Source organism: Crocodylus porosus, unplaced genomic scaffold, assembly GCF_001723895.1.
Source record: "Crocodylus porosus isolate Cpor-Errol unplaced genomic scaffold, CroPor_comp1, whole genome shotgun sequence".
In the NCBI taxonomy this organism is placed as follows: Eukaryota; Metazoa; Chordata; order Crocodylia; family Crocodylidae; genus Crocodylus; species Crocodylus porosus.
In genome coordinates, this window is record NW_017728933.1 from 1279924 (window position 1) to 1292151 (window position 12228).

At 42.9% G+C, this 12228-nt stretch overlaps 1 long non-coding RNA gene across 1 annotated transcript in view; it reads left to right on the forward strand.

The window, feature by feature from the left end:
- LOC109317310 overlaps positions 1 to 11888 on the forward strand; it is an 18105-nt gene extending 6217 nt beyond the window's left edge. The window contains exon 3 of the long non-coding RNA XR_002103018.1: positions 11814 to 11888. This is a non-coding gene — a long non-coding RNA (uncharacterized LOC109317310). The remainder of the gene's footprint in view (positions 1 to 11813) is intronic.
- The last annotated feature ends 340 nt before the right edge of the window (positions 11889 to 12228 follow it).

The following is a 12228-nucleotide window of genomic DNA, read 5'->3' on the forward strand; positions in this document are numbered from 1 at the left end:
GTCTGTGGGGAAAGTAGGTCAGCAATGATTGACAGCTCCGCAGGTCACCCAGGGGGCAAGGACTGGGTGAGCCTTGGAAATTTCCACTCACAGCTTCAAACCACGCATGTCAGTTTAACCTCTTCTGTACTGGCAGCATACTCTCAAAAAATTTCCATGACACACCCATTATAGAGACAGGACAAGTAATAGCAGGAGAACCGTGGCCAAGAGGATGAAAGGCAGCCTCCCTTTAATATATATATAAGACCAAGACGTGGCGGGTGAGATTCGAGGGTGCTTGTAGGCAGCTTGGCATGGTACAGAGGGCAACTAGGGGAGAGCATGGCAATCCTAGGACTCCCCTCCTGTTACAATGTTAACATCAGCTTACCAGAATTAGTATGTTATCTTCGAGCAGGAAACCAACATGAATATTCCAGCACATGGCAGGCCAGAACCTGTGTTTAGGTAACAGTTTAGATTCATCAGTATATAACTCTGTAAGAAATGGCCCCATTTGTGTCAAGCTTCATATATCATTCATGGGTAGGTTGGCAATAGAAGGCACTTGAATAGTTCATTTAACTTTATTGGGACCACTCCTAAAGTTAGGTATATATTTAAGTAACTTGCTAAATGAGTTCATATACAGACAAAATCTGATACTAGGCTGTAGGATGCAAGCCATTAAATAGAATAGACCTTAAGAATTTTGCCTTGCCTGATTTTGTGTTGTATTATTCCATGGGCAGTTTAGATATTATCTTGACATTTTCACCTTCATCTCATTTTTACCTTGTAAATATGCAAGAAAAGAATAAAATCAAATTGTCATTTTGGGGTCATGAGCAGTGAAGCCATGGGTTTTTAATGTAACAGAAAAAACCCCCTATCTGCTAGAATTCAATAACTGAGGGCTGTAGCTTGCTCAGTGATGCCTAGTAAATCATATAGTGATTTTCAGCTCCCTTCATTGCCACAGTGGTTGGCTTTGATTCCATTCTTTCAGTTTGATTGAACTTTAGGAACTTGGATTTTAACTGAATTTTATTGGATGACATGAGTGAGAATTCCCATTCCCTTCCCACCAGCACTGCTATCACCTTTTTTTATTAACACTTGCATATCGAAGTGTGACGGGGGGCAAAGTCCCAGGCCTGGTCACAGTGTCAGCCTGCCTGCCTGCCTTTGGGCAAGGCATCTACCTTACTCGCCTGCCCTGCCTAGTTAAATAATTAGGATGTTAATTAGATGGGAAGCTGCCCTTTATGCACATTGATGTCAAAGGGTGGTATTCACATGACTCTGGCCTGCCCTCGCAGATGGCATCCTAAGTTCTTAACGGCTCTGGCCCCACACTGGGCCCCATAACATTTGAGTCTGGACTCCAACTGGATCCCTCCTAATCAGGTGGTCTACTCTGCCCTCATACTGGGCTGTCAAGCTCCCTGACCCTTTCTCCCTCTCAGCAGTGGCCTCCTCCCTGGGACCTTTGGCCACACAGGCCCTGACCCTGCTTCTAGGCCAGTCGGAACCCCAGGCTCCCTACCTCTTGCTGTCCCTCGCAGTGGGTACCCTGGCTCTTTTGACCCTTTTGGTCCTGGCCACAGCATTGACTAGTCAAGTGTCTGTCTGTTCAGGTCTCTGAGCAGCCAGCCTGCTCCATGTCAAATAGGTCTGCCTTCTTGGGCCCCTCCAAACACAGGCCTTATGGCTCTTTGGTTCTAGGCCTCTGATAACAATGCCTGGACCCTCTGCCTGTCCCTACTCTGGGTTACTCACCATGTTGTGGGGGGTAGGGTTATAAGGTGCCCCTCCCTGCGTTTCACTGGGGAGGCAACTGGCCTGGCATCTCTGGGGAGCTACCCTGCTGTGGGAAGCCCCGCCAGGCCATCCAGGTGCAGTCATACCCGGGACCAGGAGACTCCGGCCATTCCCAATAGTTCCTGCCTTTACCTCCAAGATGTTCCCTGAGCAGCAGTGCAGCTGGGCGTTGTTGCTCCCTTGCCTGCTGCCAGCAAACTGCTGCCCCTGGCCTCGGAGCCAGGATCGTAAAATGGCTGCCTCATCAGAGCTGGCCTGCACCTGTATGCTGCCTGCTCTCCTCCTGAAAGTGGCAGACAGAAAAGGTACTCTTCCACCCACCTTTCCCCTGAAAATGGTTCCTGGGGACGCATTCCCTGCTGCTCACAAGGCAGGTTCCCTTACAGCCTGCAATTGCCCTTAAGTGGTGAGCACCCTGCTGGTGCTCTGGCACACAAAGTTTGAACTAAAGATCAAGTTCTTGCAGTGACTAAATAATTAGGGAAGATGTCAACATATGGAGCTTCAAGCTCTTACATACCTTTAGGCTTAAAGGTTAGTTAAACGTATGTTGTCTGCAGGACCATCTCCTATTCAGTTATCTGGTGAAGCCATTAGAAGACAGGGATAATTTAAGCAAAGTGAAAAACAACCATGACTCTCCAGTGTAGTAGAATTCTTCACCATGTCCTCACAATTTTAGTAGGGCAGGGGTGGGGGGTGGGAACTGGAAGATGTGGTTCATTTGGACTGCCTAAAAGCTTCTGACACAAGTGCCTTGCAAGAATCTGTTGGGAAAACTGTGTGATATTGGAATAAGAGATAAAGTTGGCTAAGTAACAGAAAAAAGCCAAAAGCAACTCAGCAAACTCGGATCCCAGTCCTAAAATATGTTTTTGTGCTCAAAACAAAATATGCATAGCCCCCTGACTACACTGGGGTTGGCTGAACTTATTACAAAATTCAGGCTGGACTATTGACTGCCAAATTCATTCTTCAGTGCATGCTATTGAACATGGCTGCCTGAGAGATCACTTTAATGATGCTTAGATAATGTAGGGTGTTACTGGGTTTATATGCAGTAAGGTTTTTTTAAAGAAGCTATATGGCAAAAAAAATTAGAATTATTATTATTTTTTTAAAAAGCAGAGACATTGAGGTAAACTCTTAAAAAATATAGTGATATAGTTGTAGTCGCTCTGTACCAGGCCATGGACAACACATGTCCCTTCCCCAAATACCAAGAACATTTGTTTATACATGGTCAGGCTTGAACAAAGACCAAGGCTCCATTGCTCTAGATGCTTACCCTACACAGTGTAAGAGATTACCCCTTCCCTGAGGAGCTTAAGACCTAAATAGATAGGACAAATGAAAATTGGGCAGAGGAGGGATTACCATCTCCATTTTGTGGATGGATAGTTTAGGCAAAGAAAGACTAAATGATTTACCCAGCCTCCCACAGGAAGTCTGCAACAAAGCCAGGAATGGAACCTGGATTCCATTAGCTCCATTCAGCACCCTTTACCTTTAAGATCATCTGTCTTCCTTGTATATCTTCTACTGATAATATCTGAGAAGGTTTTGCTGAGATGGATTCTTCTCCAACTGCAATTGTGTGGACTAGTTTCCTCACATATATCCCTTTTACTGCAAATGGAAATCACTTTTTCCTTTTTATTTTCCTTATGGCTAGCAGTCAAAATATCCTTCAGCATGCCACTTCCTCTTATTACCTACAATAGATCAAAATCTTTTGACACATCATAGGTTAATGCATTGCTTTTTCTGGTGATTAAATTAACTTGGTCATAATAGGAAGCTTAAATACCTGTAACATTGTTTGTAAGTACATGTAAACTGGACATACTGTAGTTGAAACAGATTTCTAAAGCATTTATCATGTAATTTAGTGTAATGTAAGAATGCACAAAATAAGTGTGAAAACAGCCATTCAGTGTCATCCTGAATAAATTGTATATTCACAGGGACATTGCTCATTAATTTTTGAGGACCCCGACTTACTCATCAGACAAATTCTTGGTTTGATGTTAATTACATGTCAGTCACTTAAGTCCTCTAAAACCATTTCTGGATGAGGGGTAAATGTCAAACAAAATTAGATCAAATGGTGCTTTAAGCCTCAGTGGAGATATACAGCTGTTTTAAATTTATACCAGTTGTGACAGAGAAAATAGGTTAACTTCTCATACGAAGCTGAGGTTATTCTAAAGGGCTCCAGGTAAATGCAAAGCTTGTATTTGAGCTCTGGTGTTTCATTCATGGTGATATCAAGACATCACCTATTTTTTTTGCTCTTCTGTTTCACAAAGGTATTGATCAAAGTACTAAATGTTCTGGTGATTCACTTTGAGTCATGGGTCCCATATTTCTGATGTCACGTTCAAGTTTTATAACGAGTGTTGTGAGATGCATCAGTTTTTTCTGACTGATTAATAACTAAGGGATTCTACAACTGCAAAGTCGCACACATTTATTTGTGACAATTCATGTGGCTACTTAGTCTATTGCCAATGTAGCTGGGTGGAATGGTCCAAATTCTGCCTACTGGTCTTGTTTCCACCTGCAAAACTGGGACCCTCAGTGTATCACTAAGGTGTAATTAATTGATTTACACCAAACTTGCAATCTGTAGGGCAGATATGAGGTTGTGCATGCATTAACTGTTGTTCAGAATTCAAGTGGAGTGTCCCAGAGGGGACGCTGAGGGGGCAGAGGCATACTCATGAAATCTGTGCTCTGTTGCATTGTTTTTTTTTTTGTGCTCCTCTATAAGACTAAAATGGATCACCCAGTGGTGACACCTTCTACACAGGAGGATTATCTAGTGTGACGTTTTTGCTCCAACCTCCTTTGTGGCCTGAATAAAGGGCATTCATGGATGTATTAAGGAGGCAGAGTATGACCAACGCACATGATCCTCTGACTATATCCAAAAGTGAAGTTGCCCCTACAGAGCTCCAGCAGTAAGGCATGCTCTAGAGCTATTTAAACTTCTGCTGGGAGCCAGGCAGGAAACAGGGAAGCTGCAGATGTGGATTAAAGATGTTGCATTACTGAATCAAGCCTAAAGTGGAAGCAATGAAGAGTCTAGCCTAGTAATGCTCTCTCTTTTTGTCCTTTACTAGAAGATCACTTTGGTCAGGAAGGACCTCAGAGTCTATTACATTTCCTTACACAAAAATGTGGCAACTACTATTAGTGTCCACTGCCACTTCTATAATTAAAAGTTAGACATGTAGCTCCAGAGCCAAGTGCCTCCCTAATCCTCCCCACTCCTACCAGGACAACTCCTGAGGTCCTCATTTGATCTTTGTGTTGGGCTTTGTGCTGGTATAAGGGCTGGATGATTTGGCTCTAAGTTTTTTCTTATAGTTACTTTGGATCTGAAAAAGCTGCCATTTGAGAAGGTGGGAGAGCATGTTGCCCTGCAGCAAGGTTGCTTACATGCATGGGATTTTGTGCAGGACTGATTCTTTTAAGCTGGGTGAAGGTGCCTGCAGACAGTGCCACACTACGGCACCTAGGCTGGTTCTGGCACCTCAGCAAACTTGTTTAGCGTCAACTTGTGACTCGCTGCTCTCTACACAGTATATTCCACACCAGATTTAGGAGCTTGAGGGGGACTGTTAGCTTTAAGTACTTCGGCATTGGAAGACACAGGCAGGTGCCTAGTTGGCTTTATAGAAGTGAGTTGGCAAGTAACTCTCATTAGCATCTAACTCTTATTGATTTCAATAGGTGTTATGCACTTAGGCACTTTTGAAAATCCTGCTCAGTGCTGATCTGCGTCTTCAGATGCCTAAAAGCCCTTTAAGGTGTACTTTGTACAATGCCGAGCACAATGGAGTCTTGGCCTTAGAATGTGCTTCTTGGGTGCTAATATCATAAAAAAATAGTAAAAAAGAAATAACCTCCTAAAATCCTATCCATTTTCCTGTGATTTTATAGAGTGGGCACTTACCCTTGTAATTGCTTGAACTAACACTGTTACCTATAACATTGTTATGATCATTTTTAAGTATTACAGTTCTCCAAGGGAAAAAATACAGTTAAAATATTCAGACTAGACATGACGTGGGATAAAAGTTCTAACAACATTCTAAATGCTTTCCTCAGCATACTTCAAAATTAAGTAATTGTTTTACGTATTTCTCTGGTGGTCATCTTTAATTAAAACCCAACATTTCAAAGACCTGACAAATCTCTTTGTGCTAGGTATTACCATTTGTTGAACAGTTGCAGAAAAACTGATTGCTGAATGGGTTATTCTCTTTCTCCTCAAAGCCAGTTAAGCGAGAGAAGCATTGTCAGGTTTCATGACAGTATAATTACTTCTGACAAGAAAAGTAATCTGCCTGTTTGTGGGTAGGAAAGGGCTGTGTTTGTCCACCCTAATATTTACTTGTAATTTTTTTAAACATGCCATCATTGATTTTTTTTTTTTTTATTATTATTATGTTAAACTCAAGTTTTGGTCTAAATTTATTTGTTTCTTGTCCCTTTGTTTATACTAGAGCTGATCGCAATGTGATTGGTAGCAAGGTTCTGATCTGAAACCCACTGAATTAAGCAATGGATTCACATTAATTTCTGTGGGTTTTAGAGTTCCTGGGTGATTGCTTTTCAAGGCAGGAAATGCCTCTGTTAAAATGGTGGAACATTGCCTAGCATGGAAGCACCCCATACTTGGGGGTTGCTATAATAAAAATAACTCGTGGGGAAGAAATGCTAGAAAAGATGAGATAAGACAGTTTAGTTATTAATGTAAAAGATACAAACATGTTTCTTTTATGCTGGGGACAAAGTAAAATGGTGCTAAAACAATAGCAATAATAATTATAGTGATGATGAGGTTGAGATAGCCGGATAAACATTTTTTCTGATTCTGAATTGAAGTTCACTTTTCTTTTTCTTTTCAAACCACTCATAGTTTCCCAACTTGCTCTCTGTAGCCAATAACCAGTGTTTGCTATTTTGTGCCCCAAATGCTATAAATGCAATTATCATTTTTCTTTCATTATGAAAGGCACACTACAAGAAGAGGCATGCCATTCAAGTTCACCAGTGCTTGGTGTGATGAAGGGAACTTATGTCTATTGAAGTCAATGGAAAGACTCTCATAGTTTTGATTACCCCTTGCACTGGGCCCAAAGTGATTTGCTGAGTTGTGCAGAATGAAAACAAGTATATGGTATTCCAGCATTTTCACTAGAATTTCATTTTACTTTGTTTTAATGATGATTAAACCCCCCAAAGCAAAATAAACGTCATGAAGGATTGTCAAAATGAAGCATATGAATCCGTGAGTTAGGATTTTGATTGCTGCGGGTTGCTAGGATAAACTCATAACTTCATTATATGCACAATTCCATTTTTATTGAAATTCCATGTTGAATAGAAGATCAGAGCTAAATCTCTGTGATGGGATAAACAAATATGATAGTCTTTCTTTATGTAAAGGCTTAGGGACTACATCTATAAAACATCTGACACATACAGAGTTGACTGAGATAAGTTGGGGCAAATTATTCCAATAAAAAACACCAGAACTAGAGAAGAAAGAGCAGTACCTCTGTATTGAAGACTGACAGTGTTAATCAGGACAAACCTAATATTGTTAGTGTTTTAATGGAAAGTGCAAAAACAAGACTTGCAGGCATATTTTATTCTTGCTTTTTTGCTCTCCTGTCCTTTCAAAACTTTCTTGAACATTGAAATTATCTTCTAAGGGCTGCATTTTTGGAAGTCCCCAGCTGTGGCCAGTCCCACTAGCTGTGGCCTAGTTCCGCTTTTACTAATGTTAATGGGAGTTATAAATATGTGCTTTTGATGAATGAGTCATTACCAACTTGTTTATGAAGATAATAATATAGAAGTGTCCATATGAAATGAATTAGTATAGCGTATTGAATGTAAACTGTATCTGATATTTTTTTTAACTCATGCACTAGTTATCATAACATCTATGGAATCTGTGAAATGTATGATAGACTTAAATATGATTCTTCACTATTTCTTTAACTGGGTGTTGTATCATTGTTTGTTATCATTCTGGGCTCATTAAATTACATTCATATTAAATGTTTACTTCTCACAAATATTGTGCTTAATGAATATTGTTATAAAATGATATTTTATTAATGTGTTGCTGTGTAATTAGTAGCTAAAACAGCCCCCAAACAGCTTTAAATTGCTGTTAATTCTAAGGCAGAAGAGAAGAGAAGCAGAAGTTAACAGTGAATTCCTAATTCCCTTCAGAAAATAAAATTCAAAGTAATAGCTGCAGCTATTTGTGTCAGACATAAAAATTGATATAATGTATGTGGTAAACCTCCTATTGGGCATTATTATAAATGATTGATTTTTATCTCCTCCTACAGTTTAGATGGTGCAGTGTTTACTGTACAAACAGCTCATGAAAAGTCAACATGTTTTACAAGTAAATAATTTACAACCACTGTGTGGAATACAGAATAATATTTTATATTAACTGACATTAATTAGGGCAGAAATATTCAAATGATGAAGAACTGGGAGATTACTACGTTTACTGAGAATTACTATGTATTACTAAGAAAATATTTTTTTGCTTGCGGTCTAAATATAAATGAGGGGCTGTGAGAGTCACTGGCACATTACTCTTGAGGCAGAAATGCTTTATATTAACCAAACTCTTTTAATTATCACCAGTTTCTGGAAAGAAAGTCAAAATCAAGTTGATAGTGATATCTTCCATGGCCTCTCACTTAGAGGCCAGCATTTAGACCTATTTAGATTGGAAATGCTCAGATACCTCACAGAGTTTTGGGCCACGATCTCCTAATCAGATATGAAATGTCACCTACTGGACCAGGCCAGGTAACATCAAAAGGACAAGTCTCATATGGAAATTTTAACCACCAGAGATCTTTAGGAAAATCTAGTCCAACCTTCTATATTGCACACACTGTAGGTTTTCAGGCAGTAGTTCCTGCATTAAGCTGAATAACCTCGAGCTGGACTAGAGGATTATAGCAGAGCACATTTGGTGCCTGCCACTGTAAGGGCAGGCAGCAGGAGCAGGCCAGCCCTGATAAGGCAATCACGTGATTTCAGGAGCGCATTGTAATAGGAGGAAGGGGCTGAACAGCCTCCATTTTAGTTCAGGCCATCAGGGGAGCCAGCAGTTTACTGGCTGCAGCTGTGGACTGGACCCCACCCGGCTGTAGGTGCTGCTCACAACATCTTTGGAGGTAAGGGCAGGAGCTATGGGGATGACAGGAGGCTCCTAGTCCTGGGGCATAACTTAAAACTACATGCTGCTGAGGAAGGATGGTTTGGTGGGACTGCCAGTGGCAGGGCAGTTCCACAGAAATGGCAGGCCAGTTGCCTCCCCAGTGAAAGGAGGGTAGGGACACCTAATAATCCCACCCCCCACATCCTCATGGGTTACCCAGATCTAGGGACAGGCTCGGGGACCAGTCATGTCCGGGGACACCTGGGCTCCATGGGGTGTAAGACCCCGGAGGCCCCGGTGAGGGGGCAGAGAAGTATAGTGGCCCCAGTGAGGGGACAGAAGTATGTGTGGTGGCCCACACAGACTAGGGTGTGCTGTTGCAGCCTGAAGGACTGTGCGTAAGTGGGTGTAGACTAGAGTTGCAAGGGCAGTCTGAAGGGCTGAACTGGGGGTGTGTTGAATAGGGCTGCAGAGGCGGTCTGAAGGACAGCACACGGGCCCGGTTCAGCCCAGTGTGAGGCATAAGGCCAGTGCTGTGTAGAGTAGGGTTGCTCAAGCAACCCAAAGGGCTGCGTGTGGAGTGGCTGGAGTAAGAGTGATGGCCTGAGGGGGCTGCTCATGGAGCAGGGAGGGTTGTGACTGGCCCAGTGAGGGGCAGTGTGAAAGAGGCCCTGAGAGAGGGGGTGGTATAAAAGAGACCCTGTGAAGGGCAATGTGTTTGAGTCTAATGTGAGAGGCCATACAAGGGGCAGAGTTTGGCCTGGCCCTGGGCTAGTGCTATAACCAAATTATGATGCCTTTGCAAGGCACGGGAATTGGTACAAGGGAGGTCAGAGCTGTGTACAGTGCCCTAGGCATCAGGGCACTAAATGGGCAGCTTCCTGCATTTTACACCAGTTATTTATTCACCAAATCATGGCAGGTGAGACAGGGTAGACTCCTCTAGACAGGTGGGTGGGCCAGCATCAAGATCTGGCTTTGCAATAGCTCCCTATCACAAGGATATTGTTTAGAAAGGCTTCAAGTGACAGAGAATCTACCACTTTCTGTCTTGGAAAGGTGCTGTGATAGTTAATTACTCTCACTGTTAAAAATGTGTGTTCTGTCTGCTATATGAACTTGTCTGGCTTATCAGCTTGGGTCATGCGTTTGTCTACTAGATTGAAGACATCTGCTCTTAGAAGTCTTGCCCTCAGATAGTTCTGTGCTTAAGTCAGGCATTGCAGATACAGGCAAACCTGGACACGCTTGAGAGTTGGGCAGACCAGAACCAGATGAAGTTTAACACTTCCAAGTGTAAGGTGCTCTATCTGGGGGCAAACAACCCTCGACATACAAGCTCAGTGGTGACAGCTTGACTTAGACCACAGCCAAAAGGGACCTAGGGGTAATGATCATGACGACTCATATTCACAATCACGTGACTATGAATCGTCAGTGCAGGGCGGTAGTCAGCGGGGCAAATAACATGCTGGCATGCATCGACTGATGCATTTCGTATAAAACTAAGGAAGCAATACTCCTAGTGTACTCAGCACTGGTGAAATTTCAGTTGGAGTACTGTGTCCAGTTCTGGGTGCTGCACTTCAATAAGGATGTGGAAAAACTTGAGAGCTGTCTATACCATCAGGGACTTGCGAGGCAAGCCATATGAGGAAAAGCTGAGGGACCTGGGCCTCTTTAGCCTAAAGAAGAGAAGATTGAGAGGGGACTTGATAGTGGCTTACTGCTATATCAGAGGTATGTATCAGGAGCTCGGTGAACAACCGTTCATTAGTGCATCCCAGGGGAAGGCCAGGACCAATGAAAACAAACTCCTGGAAGGCCGCTTCAGGCTTAATACCTGGAAAAACTCCTTCATAGTCAGGGTGTCCAGACTGCGGAATAAACCCCCTCCAGAGGTGGTGCAGTCACCTACCCTGGGGGTTTTCAAGAGGAGACTGGACATTCACCTTGCTGGGGTCACCTAACTCCAGTTGTCTTCCTGCCTAAAGCAGTGGGGCTGGACCTGATGATCTGCAAGGTCCCTTCTAGCCCCTAACAATCTACGACTATGAATCTATTAGCATTTTTCTATGATCATCTAACTGGAAAGAGATATTTGTAGATGTCTCGCTATAGGACAGTTTTCCAGACTTCAGACCATTCTTATGCATAAGCATTCACAGGATAAAGGCCATGGATATCATTTTCCTATTTGGACATGAATGGTGAAGAGCAGCGGCACTCAACTTTTTGACCCTGTAGGCCGGATGAGGGATGTGGAGCCAGGCTGCATAAGGCCCTGTGTGCCAGGATCAGGCTTCAAGGCCTCGTGTTGCATTTGCTCACCGGGATCTGGCTCGAGGGGGTCTGTGCCACCTTTGCTAGCTGGGACCTGCCCCACATGCCAGGATTAGGCCCCTCATTGTCCTGCATGCCTGATCTAACGTTCAGGGCCATGGTCCCATGGGGAACCTCACAGATTACATGACAGGGCACTGTGCGCCAGCTTCCACTTAAGCTAATACGAGTCTTTCCATTGACTTCTGTAGGAGCTGAATTGGGGCGAATGAGATTCTTTTATTCACCTGCAGAGCATCTGGCAGTCCTTACCCAAATAATTCTTGCAACCCACTGCTAGGAGGAGCTGAGCTAGAATGACTTGCTTAAGGCCACAGCATGAGAATCAGTGCTCAGGGTTAGCATGCAGGGATTTCTGCCTCCCAGTCCTGTGCTCAAACTGTAGACCAGCAATTCTTGTCCAAGGTGCTGTAGCACCTTGAGATCTTTTCAGGGGTGCCACAAGGTGCCATGCAATACTAGCATTGTTAGGTGTTCAAACATGATTCACAAGATAAGCTCAAGGATATCAAATAGGAATCCATAGTGTTAAAAAGGATCAGACCTATATTGTGGTATTTCTGTGTTCTTTGCAATAGAAGAAGGGATCTATTATTTTTGTTATCAAAAAGGAGTGAAAACTAAGATCTGGCCTCTTGTCTAAAAAAAAGAATGAGGATCACTGGTGTAGACTCTCACAGGAAGCTTCAAAATGGTCTCTTCATCTCCAGTGATGCCCTTACTGTTTATAGAATTTCGCTAGCCTCTTCTGCAAAGGTGTCTGCCATTCTTGTTTTCAAGACTTTCTCCTGTCATGAAATGTGCCAAGAAACTGACTTGCTGTGGAGCAGATACAACTTAGATCATCAGTTTTATAATCA